Here is a 13,226-nt window from a genome sequence, read left to right on the forward strand (position 1 = left end):
ATTAATTAATTTTAAGTAATAAAAAAGATATTAATTACTAAATTAATGGTTTAGTTGAAATGTTCAGTCATTAAAGTTACGGAAGATAAATATCTGAACCAAATTTAAATTTCATGAATATTCCTTATTCCGCTTTCTCCACTCATATCATGAATGATTTGTTAAGTTGAAAAATTTGAATAGACGATAAAAATAATTATTTGTATATTACATAGATAAGTTTGCACCAAACACAGTGAGGACCGTTTGATTTTCGCTTTCTGATATCAAAAACAAACATACTTTTTATGAATTTTTTCGGTTGAATACGTATTATTTAAATTCAAGTAAAATACGTAAATAATCCAAATAAAATTTGGTAACCCCCGTTATCGAATATGTTATTATTTATAACTGTTTTATAAAGTAACGGAAAAATAATATATTATGTTTGGTAAGATCAAAGTACTCGAAAAAACAAGTATAGAGGAAATGAAAAGTTGAACTTGTTTTATTTTTCATATATTTGAACTCTTTAAACATGAATGTAATGCTAGGTTTACACGCTCATGCAATTTGCACAAATCGATTTGTATAAACGAATTGATCGAATCGTTTGTGCAGTTTTTCTATAGCTAGGTAGATTTCGATTAATACAGTTCTATAAAATTTCAAAAAACCTTTATAGCTTTTAATGAAATTTCGATATTTTTTAATAAGCACAAATTGATAAATGACAAGTAACTTGGCAGTCTAAATTGAAAATACTGAAAATGGATACACTACCTGTTTAAAAGGCATGTCATAATTTTTTTTTATAACTTCAGGTAAAGAATTCTCACTGGACGGGCAGAAAAGTGAAGTTGATTTTTGAAAATCTTTACAAATACGCAAAATACGAACGTTTAAAAGTCTTTAATTAAATAAAGACGAAGATAAAGGTTAATGACGTCATTGACCGATATCACCATAGAGATACATATAACATACATGTAAAACTTTGTTTTGCTAAACTTCTTCGTTTGTTAATTAACCTTAATTTCACTTTTAAATTTTATCATTGTATCAAGCCTAGTTTTATGCGTAATATGGCAAATTCGAGATCAAGCAACTACCGTATTAGTACGAATTATAATCGCCAGTTGGCGGAATCTATCTGATTTGGATTTGAATACTTTGATTGGCCTTTAAAAATGGTAAGTACAAGTATTGGTATCTGATAGTCAAAATTGGAACTACTGAAAACGGATCTAGTTCCTGTTTTAATTAGTACGAATTATTATCGCTAGTTGGCGGGTTGAAACTCCCAGTTATCAATATTGCTAATGATTGTTAAAACTTTGTATCTCCCAAGTAGTGAGAAAAATTTCCAAGAAACCGTTGTACCTTATTGTTAATAAGCTGTTAGTGCTCTATCTTTAAGGGTATAAAGTTCATGTCATGCCATGTGCCAAGTGGTCCCATAATTAGAAAGTGGTAAAAAAAACCTACACTAGCTTACCAGGGAGGATGGAACATGTAAAATCCCCGCCCAAAACCGTTGACTTTGACAGACAAAAATATGGTTAATTTTCTACCCGAGTTCACTCATATGGAAAGTAGGAAGTATCCTCGCTCATGCAAATACTCCACCGTAATGCAAATTTTTTCTTTGTTCAGATTTTGCTAAAGTAATAATATTTGGCTTGTGCAAAACTTTTTTTTTTATTATTACTATGAAATGTCTGCTGCAGTTGTACAATCTATTAATGCTATGCCTTCAAATAATTGTCTTTTCTCGACTCATTATTCAAATTATGTTTATACAGTTGAAAAATTACCAAGTACCTACAATTTTTTTCGTTCCTTTGCTTGATTTTTATTTTTATTGCATTTTTTCAAACGACTACTTAACTTTGAAATAAAAAGGTATTTTGTAAAATAAAATGACCACAGTTTATTTATATGGGTCATTTACGTACTGCAACTAACATACAGGTATATCGCCAAACTGTTTTTATTTTATTTTTTTAATCAATTTTCCTTTTCCCAAACAAACACATAAATAAACATGAATTATTGTAACAATATTGAAATATCAAACAAATAAAAGAAAAAAAAGGAAATAACATTTTCAAAAGGAAAAAGTAAACCTTTTTGAAAAATTTATCAATCGTGTTCGTATTTTTAAAATTAGTATTTGTTTAGTTGTCTTCTCCAAAAAAATATTTACTACGCTATATAAGATTTCGAATGTCACAAAAAAAAATTGTTATGATTTAAATATGCAAAAGTTTGTATAATTTAAACATTCTGATATAAAGTTATTGCATTCACCACAAAAGTCGAAATGAATCATGTACAGAATGTTCGATTTACATCTAGGTATATAAATATCACGAGTATGACAGAGTACATGCGTTAAGCAATGCAACTAAGTAAGAGGTATTATATGAAATTGCAAAAGTGTCTTGTATCGTAACTTAGCTGTTGTAGTTCATCTATTCATCTAAGAAACTCCCATTCTCCAAGCGTCTTACAACTATCTCAACGCAAATTGAAGCTTCAACACATGTAGATAATATCTCTCACTAAAATTCATTGCTTAACGAATTTATTCCGTCATACTCGTGATATTTAAATGCCTAGATATAAATCGAGCATTCGTCTGTGAGAAGAGAGTACTTTTCTGTGATAATGAATTCATTTCCGCACTAGGTACTTCAGTAACTTTTACTATAGTACTATAGCAGTTACTTTTTAGAAACTTTTTTAACTTTCTATTTTTGTCAATAAGCCATGAAAAATTTTAAATAATAATTAAACGGCCATGACGAACTTTCCATAGTAATTATCGTTTATTTTCACACTAGCTTGATACCCGCCCGTTTCACTGGGCTTAAAAGTAAAAAACACCTTAAGTTTTGTTAAATGTAAAATAGTCATAATTACAGTATATCAGAAAAGTTGGCCATGAATGGTTTGATATTAATTATTTAAAATTTTTACCGAATACTTTAATTTATGGTTCAAAATGATGATTATAGATCTGTTTCATCTATAATCATAATCTTGAACCATAAATTAAAGATTTCTGTAAAAATTTAAAATAGTAAATGTCGGATTAAATTTTGTTTTTTTATTTTTGTTAAAAATGTATCTTTATAAATTATAGCTCATGTGTTATTGGCATTTATAACATATAGAGGTAGAGATAGGGATTTTAAAGGCGTAGATTATGTTTTGTACAATAAACGTGTGATAACGCATTGTTAATTCTGCGATTGTCAAACTCATGCTACGCACTCGTTGTGCAAATTTCGCAGGCGTACGTTAATAATGCAATTAACAGAGTTGTAAACATATAGAAAAATAAAATTGTATTACCAAAATGAATCGTAAAATGGAAAATATTTAGAATAACGTCTTCCATCATCAGAAATTGATCTACTTCTTAAAAGTAACAATCACGAGACAAAACTTTTTGTTTTTTTGTAATTTATTATAAATTATGATAGCTTCGGGGAAAATGATATTTGTATTGTTTTTAGAGTAAGTAAATATATTTGATAAAAGCGTGGAAAATACATTGTTTTTGTAAGTAAAAATATATGACTTGAAAAGTATACAAGCAAAAAAAAAAATTAAAATTTAAATTGAAAAACTTAAACGTAAGAATAATAGAAATGTTAAAGCATATTAATTATTTCCTGGTTATGAAAATTGTTGCATAAAATTAAAATTTTTTGTTATTGTTTCTAATAAGTGTATTTTAATTCATTTATATAGAATATGAGATTTATTATATAAATTGGTTAAAATAAAAAGCATTGGGGCTCAATAGTTCCATCAAAATATACTGCCCAAATGTGTTAAAGGAACAAAATTAAAAAAAAATTACCTAAATTTTAAACAGATCACTGCTAAAAATCTTCAAATTTTGAGCATCAATAGCTCGTTTGAAAACATATACTTCGTAGATTTGGAATGAACAGCTCAAAATTTTATCACCCCTTGAGCCTTTGCATGGAGTATCGAAAGAGTGAGAATTGTTTTGCCTAAATTTTATATAAAGTTTAGAAGCGTATCAAAATTTCAAAAATTATTTTACAACAAATTTTCGAAGACTTCTCCAAAGCTTGTTTATTTTTCGTAAAAATTAGCTATAAACAAGTGAAAACAAACAATTGACTGAGTTAAATGTTGAAATACCATGCATAGTCAGGGTTGATTTCTTTATCACATTACACATACTACATGTGACACATACATAACTGATAATCAAGTATAGTACATATTATAAAATTTCCGCCTAATTGGCGCCCTCGCGGGTAAACAGTGATGTTTACGAAAAAATGTTTCAAACAAAAGTTGTTTAATTTTTGATAAGGAACATTTTTTATATTTAAACCTTTTTTCTATCTCTAACGGTTTACAAGATGGATCCTACGGACCTAAGACCCAATTGACCTATGATGCTCATTTACGAACTTGACCTCACTTTTTACGTCCTGAGTACGCTGTAAAAATTTCAGCTCGATATTTTTTTTCGTTTTTGAGTTATCGTGTCCACAGACGGACGGACGGACGGACGGACAGTCGGAAATGGACTAACTAGGTGATTTTATGAACACCTATGACAAAATTTTTTTCCTAGCATCATTATTTTTAAGCGTTACAAACTTGGGACTAAACTTAATATACTATGTATATTTCATTTATACATGGTATAAAAATTCTCTTACGAGCTTTTTGGATCACGATATGCGCTTTCTAAACAAAATGGATACTCGGCGAAGTCTCGGACGGCAATGAATATGAGATCTGAGGCATTCTTTACGTTCTATATTCTTTTTCTCTCCGACGGAGGCCGAAAGCTGCTGCTTCGTTGTGCAAAGCGGAACGAAAACTGACATTTTCTGCACGTAGGTGAGAAAACATTATTATAGAAGTGACTAGAGTGGTATGACTTCGATACTGCTATATTGACTTAGTGTTGTTTAACTACACCATTACAATACCGTAAGGAGTTAATGCATTGGCTGCATTTGCCTTTTGTGGCATTTCTGATATCCAATATGCTTAGCTTTCGATTGATAAACACAGCTAATAAAGTATAATTTTAGTACTAACTTTTAAAACTTCATTTTAATATTACTAAATTAAACTCTTTCGATTTGTTTGCTATGAGAACCTCTTCAAATGGTAGAGGAAAAGATAAATTTTATCAAGATAACATTAGAATGTATTTTTCGCACTTATTAGAAAATTAAGCCCTTGTTTTATGCGTTTTAATGTTATTTACAATAAATTATTTCATTGTCTACGGCATCCTAAAAATTTATTCAATAAAAATCTGTATTTACTGATGCGTTGATAAGTTATTGTTACTCGTTGTTTACTTTATGTAACAAGTATTCAGTTTTGATCGAAAAAGTTATTCAGAAAGTCATATTAATTAAAAGTTTTAAAATGTCAAACCTACACTTTCATTCATAAAAAAATGCTACAAACGATTTTGTAAAAAATTATTAATATAATTAAGTAGGTACTACTTAAATAAAACCTTTTTTCTTCATCTTGTTTTCAGTTCTTAAGAAATCGTTAATTAGTTGTGTGCGTAGTCATGATAGGGACAATAAAATCGATGCCAGCGCTTCCAGGGAAAAATTTTGGCGATAAAGTAGGCTGTTATGACTAATTTGCAATTCTTTACACATGTTAGTGTTATAGAAAATGTCAAATTAAAATTATTGAAAAACACTAATTAATTAAACTTACTTAATGCATTAAAAATTGTGAAAATAAGAAATCAAATTGCACAAATATTATTTCTCAAATGTAAATTATCAAAATTATTTATTTAAATTTGTGAGACAATAATATTAAATTTTCAATGTAAGTCATAGTTGCAATCCATACAATTATATACTACATCCATACAATTCTATAATTAAAGTAGTGTAACTTTACCATGGAAACGCCTCCAAAAACACTCACGCACGATGCGAATAGAATTGTGTGGAAATTTTTATGGGGTCATCTCGAAATGAATTTAATATCAGCTCATAATTATCGAAAATATCGCGTAACATACACATAAAAAAATACAGTTCGAATTAACCTCCTTGTTTTTCGTCGATTAAAAATAAACTATACGTGCATTGTATCGAGTATTTAAATGTATTCGATAGCTTGTTATGTGTTTTATTGGATTTTAATCATTCGTTATGTACTACCATACATATAACTTCCATTTACAAAAATTAAAACGCCATCTGTTTTTTATCGCATTTTTTTTTAGTGCCATTAAATTGAAATTATCTCCAAACCATTATTACTAATAATTTATTATATGCTAAATTACTGAAGAGCTGTCGACAAAAAAGCCTATTAGTGAAATTTATAGAACGTCAAACATTTTAAAATTCATATTTTTAAATCATACTTCTGAGAAATATTGAATAGTGTTCTACAAATTTGAACAGATCAAAAGAAATTGACATGCCAATATTGAAACAATTGAATATAGAAACCAAAAAAACCATTTTTTCTTAAGGGATCATTATAGCACACCTTCCCCTATTGCGTATAATAATTAAAATGCTGAATTTTTTTATTTCATTCTACAAAATAGAGAAAAAATTTTGCGTAGTGAAACGTTTTAGGTGCGCGCACCTAGTAGGGCTCTATTTTTACAATAATTTTTACAATTAGATATAATTTTTGAAAATAAACTTTATTAAAATATTCCTTATTTTTTTGTAAATAAAATCAGCATTATTTCAACCTTATTCGAACGTCTACAAGTATGAGATTTTAAAAGTGAGCCACTTTAGGAATACGATCATCTTAGGTACGATCAAATTTGAGTAAACGAACTTCGTAGACTTCGTAGCAGTTCATTGAATATTAGGACGATTTGATTGATCCAAATGTACAATTATTTAAAAAATTTGAATATTTTATTTGAAATGTAAGAAGAAAGTTCATCTTTCCAAGTATAAACTTCCATTTACAAAAATTTTTCACTCTAGTTTAACGAACAGTTTTTCGGTTAAAATGTTTCCTTAATATTTTGACCCGTTGATTTTGAATTTAGAGCCCGAAATATCTAACAATTTTAGTATTAATTATCCGGATTGTAGCCAAGCACATAAGTATTCTTAGCTTGCTTTGACTACCATCTGGAAGGTTGGGGGTTCAAATCCAGACAGCGGCAGTGTGAACAAAAAAGTTAATGGAGCGGTAAATTGATGATACTGTCGTCGTTTGGATAAGAACGAATTGATCGACTCCACCCACATCATAAAATTAATTGTATATTTGAATGTAGTTTAAAATTAATGAGGTGGGAGGCTTCCGTTATAGACATGGTTTGAGAAATGGAGGATAAACCCCATTATATTGTATTAATATTAATTGTTTTTAACAAGTATATGGTAATAAATCATAATCAATTGCCATTTTTTCTTGTTTTTTTTTCAGTAGAAGTGTCTCTAAACCGGAACTACGAAAAACGGCATTTGTTTATAAAAATTTGTTATAAATATTTTATGCCAACACGTTTGGAGATTCAAAAGGCATAGGAAATACAAAACGAGAAATCAGTCTTGTCTTCCGTTCTACTAAATAAAAGGAAAAATGTGCAAAGACTTCAAAGTAAGCTATGTTTTAATCAATATCTATTCCATTCGCTTTAATCAATATATTTTCAAAGTCAATTGTTTAGACGGCTTTCTTATTTAATCTTAATTCGTTGGAAAATAATGTAGAACAATGTTATATTCTGAGGAAAATTAAATTTAGTTTTTAATCAAAATTCAAAGATATCAAACAAGACCCAAGAAAATTATTCTAATTGTTTAATTTATTTTTATGATAATGTTTTTTGGTGTTATTTAATGTTATATGCGTTAATTTTAATTAAATAAATTCTTTTATTTATTTATACACTGCTTTCCAAAATTAATTTTACCGTAGCATAAAAGTCAAAAAATATTGAAAGAAAATTAAAAAAAAAAAATATAGCCATACCAAGAGTCAAACCCGGGTCTTTTTGATCATTTTAAGTGTCAAATAATGGAAAACTGTTATATATGTATAACGCAAACGTCACCTTGAACATTAACCATTCCATTGGATTAACAATTTAATGTTTATTAACAAATAGAAACATTTGCACCACTTAATAATGCCTTACTAATTATATTTGACACCTAAGAAACACATTCCATTAAGTTTTAGCAAGATGCGAGCGGTTTCTTTCATTTTCCTTTATTTATAGCATCTTTAACTGGACTATATTTATGTCTGTTTACTAAATTAATCGTATAGAAATTTAAACATCAAAGTCCTTCAATTATTATTGATGTTTTTTTATGATACAATGGCGTAAACTATAAAGACAAATAACTTTTCAAGATTTGAAAAAAGTTCAAAATTTTTGTGACAATTCACGTGTTTAGTGGGTTAAATTTCGTAGAAAATTATTAGTATTTTGGGTACTCTACTACTCTTGTGGGATGTAGTAATCGAAGGTCACTTAATTAATTTGATTTGGAAACATAGCTTTGATTATTCTTGTAGTTATTTTTTTTTATAGTTTTCTATTATTATCATTTATCTAAAAGTTATTTCATATCATTCTTGTAATCTAAGATGATATTTCATCCATTGACATAGATTTCTTTGGCCTTCATATTTAATTTAATAGAAAATACTTTAATACCCTGTGTATATACTATATAGTGTTTTTTTCCGTAACACTTACCCACCATATCATCACACACAAACAAACACGTTTAGACAAGTTTAATTGAACATAGCTTCATTGAATGGAAATATTGTAAGTAGACCACAAGCCTACACCTAAAACAATCTTTGTTTTACCTCGCCGTTAGGACTTTTCTCAGAGCCCGAACAAGTTATTTAGCTGTTCCGAATGATAAAATGTTCTTTTTTGAAATCCAGTAAATTTTTGCAGTTCCGTGAAATTGATGGATATTTAGTTTTCCTTATTCTGAACATGATCATCGAAAAAAAATAGAATAATCATTTTATCCGATATTTGATCAAGCCTGTTAGCCGATATCACCAACATTACGATTTTCAGTTACCCTGTCTTATTGAATATTATCAAATGATTTTTTTATTTCAAATTCTACAATCTTCCGGTTATAGAATAAGAAAAATTGTGATAGCAATCAAAAAATTTTTTGGGGCAGAAAGTTTTCTAATGTACGGAGTCGTCAAACAGGACATGCCTAAAGAAGGTATTTAGAAAGCCTGAATGGTAAGGCAATTACAAAGTTTTTAGGCGTGGGCTTGTGGTCTGCTTTCATATCATATAATGATATTTTTTTCTACCATACGTACACTCACTGTCAGAAAAAGTGCCACAGTTAAAACATTCTAAGCGTACGCATCATATGTTATGTTATAATAGTAACACTTAGAATGTTTTAAAACGAGCATTTTTTGTGACATTGAGTATACGTTACTTATCTCTGTTAATTGACTCCCAGATATATTATGTCTTTTTTGAGCATTAATTATGGGTCACAGAAAAGGTAACTGTTACATAAAAATGGGTATAAAAAAGTTTTGACGAGAAAATTTTCTTAAAATATACCCTTTTTTTTAGCAAAGGTAAGGTAGACCATCGCCATACTTTTTTATGTAAGTATTACAAAATCATGAAGTAAATTCGACATATATATCTCGAAACTGATGTTTGTTATTGTGTATCAGGTCTGCTCTTCTCTTTTTTTGACATTTTAAGACAATAATTCTTCGTAGAAAGTCCTTTCATTTGAGTCTGTTTATGTACCAAATTTTGATTTCAATACGACTCAAAAAAATTATGTTGTATAAGCAATTTTAAAAAATACGATCATTACTTTTGCATTTCATTCTTTTGCATCGTTTAACTAATGCTTATGAATGAATGAATAATAATAATAAATATTATTATAGTAATAAATTTTTTAATATCATAACATTCAAAATAATAATAACAATAATTAATAATTTAAAAACAATTAAATTTTAAAATTTAATTCACCTTGTGAAATAAATCATTGAACCATTAATTTATATTCTATGTGCAAATAATAGGTAGAAACTCAGTTATTATATAATAAATTAGTCGCGAAAACGAAACACTAAAAAGAGTCAAAATTTCCTGCTTTCGATTCGCTAGAGCGTCAGGAAATTTTGTAACCTAAATTGATTTATGAAAAATTAAAAATATGAAACTAACCGTAAATATACAAAACTCACAATTCGTTTAATATTGACGAAAATGATTCCAAAGTTGTTACTCGAGGATTTTTGGGGTCGCTGAATACAAATATCGCGACAGAATCGGGCTCCTGGTGCCCGGGGTAACAAAAACCTCCGAGTAATGAGTTTGAACTGATTTTATAACAAACTACCCGAAAACTCCAATATACGACAGGGATATCGTTCATCCTGGATACCAGGTACCCCTGAGACCAATTCTGACGCAATATTTGTGTTCAGGAGACCCAAAAATCCTCGAGTAACAAGTTTGGAATCATTTTTATCCTTATTAATCGAATTTTTTATGCAAATTGCATATTTTTATCAAATGCAGAAAATCGCATTCAAATCTGTCTAGCTATTCAAATTTTCGAGCTTCATCGCTTCATTTCCGCGATTAAATGTATATAATTTTATTCTATTTTTCTAAAATTAATTAAAATGTATGTTAAAACAATACATCCATGTATTATCATAGTACCCAATACATGCTCCACTACCGTACTTAATACAGAATACAAAACAAACACAGCAGAGGATTTAGAGGTTTGAGTGGCGTAATTATCGCAGTCAGCCAATAATCATGATCTAGTTAACCAGTTAACCCAGATTAAGTTTATTCGACAAATTTGAATTTAATACAAAAAGAGTGCGCCTTTCTTTAATGTGAGACGAGGCAAACAATACAGTATCATCTAAAGGACTTCTGACTGTCTCATGGACATCCTGAAAGATCCAGTGGAGGCTTCCTGTGATACGTGTAGAGAGTAGCCGTTGGACTTAAATTTTTTTTTATGGATGAATTTTTTTTAAGGGATTTTTATCAGTGGCTCATAAAACAGTGTAGAGGTTTAATACAACCAATCAACCATTTTGAACTTCAAGTCTTGCCATTTTCTAAAAATTATTTTGCAGGAATAAAGTGTAAAATTGCCTTTACGGTTATTTCAAAAAGGTTTGGCCTTCAAAATAGCTTTTTATCTCGGATATGGCTTACATATTTTGTTTTATCTGATTGGCTAATTCGGGAAAATCAAATAAGGGAATTTTGTATTTGCTTGGTTTTGTCCAGATTCAAGACCGAAACAGCAAGGCTGTTGCACCAACGAGTGACAATCCATATCGCGGATTTTAAAATATCTGATTGTGTTCCATGAACAATTTCGTTAACACCATCATCGCAACATTATTCGCTTATGCAATTACCTCGCATCCTGAGTCATCCAAGTGCAATCCATGGAAAGAGCGGAGTATTCTACCATGAGACAAACCAATGCCCATAAACCGTTCTATCTCAGAGTTATACCTAGCTTGGAGTTAACGTTTCTGCATTTACTTAAATAGATGATTGGCATCTAGAATTGGCTCTTCGACATATACCAACTTGTAGCTTGTATATAGAAGTGAAATTTATAGTAAATATAATAATCGGATACAATTTTATAATAATTTCATGCAAAATCGATTTCCAATTCTATTTATTTATGTATGCAATAATAATTATTTTCTGTATAATTTTAAATAAATAATAAGAGTTTGATGCATTAATAGCTCGTGTAGGTTGATTAGAAATTGTATGGGAACATAGCACAAAAGGCGAATAAATAAATACAAGAAGCGTTTAGTTAACATCTCTAAGGTTGGCAATTTATTTAGTTGATATTTTGTTCGCGATTCCAAGAACCTATAGGTGGCTATAAACAATCTATCTCTCTAGTTTAAAGTCAATTAGTAATAGTTTCTTTGTATTCTTTGTATGGTTTTTATTAAAAATTGTTTTAAGACCATTTGATTAATTTTTTTTTACTATAGTTTTAGGTTTTTACCTCGACAATCTTATATATCTCTTTATAGTAGATTCACCTAGCAAAAGAAAAAAAAAGTTCGGAAGGTATATTTTAGAATACTATGCAGGGTCCTAACTTGACATTTGCAAAAAAGTTAAAACATAAGTCAGATACAAAAAATTATTTCATATAAAAGTTGATCATTTGAAAGCCTCGATCAATTCCAAATGCATGTCTAGTTACCTTTAGGTAAAATGGTGGCAAACTTAATTTTTTCAAATGAAACCCTATATTTTTTTGTAGGTGATTCTTGTCTTATAAGGGAAAACTTTTATTGGAAAAAAATTGTTTTAATGCATATTTTTTGTGATCTAAACAAAAAATAACGTATATTTTTATTGATTTCTTATGCGAAAGAAAGAAAGTTGTTTTTTAAGAAAATTAGTAGAATGTGAAGAAGTGTTATTTATTGAAACACGAAATCATTGAGAATTAAGTTCATCCTGTATATTTGAGTCACTATATTTCTATATAACATAGAAATCGAAAATCCTTCTTAAGATTATTTATTTAACATATTCCGTTATATTTGTGGTTAATCAGTTTTTTCTTTGTTAAATCAGGTGTTGCTAATGTAGGAAGAGCGTAATCCCTTTTATTTAACCATAAAAAATCGGAAAATACAATGCGTAATAAAATCAGATAGACCAGCTATAAATTTCTACATTCTACAAATTAAAACAATGAAGATCGGATGGAGAGATTGCAAATTTCTTTCCGTCTATATTAAGCCTTATTGTTCTTACTAGCGATTTGCCAATCTCGTACGTGGGATTTCAATTGCATACATCCCTGATACTTCATGTTTGTCAGCGGACGCACTATTTTTTGGAAATTGAAAAAAAATGTTTTTTTTTTCTTTCGTTGATGATCATTTCCATATGATAAGTTTCACATACAAAATGTAAATAAAATTACCCCAACAACATATAAATATGCCAAAAATTTGTAGATATCAGTGAAAAAAAAATATATGACATAAAATTTAATTTAAATTTAATGCACTTTTTAGGTTGGTATCTTTATATAATAAATCTAATAGACATTTTTAACATACATTCGAATAGTGAATTACCTATTTTATAGAGTAAAATTGCCTTAGAGTACGTTTTTAGTAAGAGTAGGTACTAAAAT

The sequence above is a fragment of the Chrysoperla carnea genome, chromosome 1, assembly GCF_905475395.1.
Source record: "Chrysoperla carnea chromosome 1, inChrCarn1.1, whole genome shotgun sequence".
Classification (NCBI taxonomy): Eukaryota; Metazoa; Arthropoda; class Insecta; order Neuroptera; family Chrysopidae; genus Chrysoperla; species Chrysoperla carnea.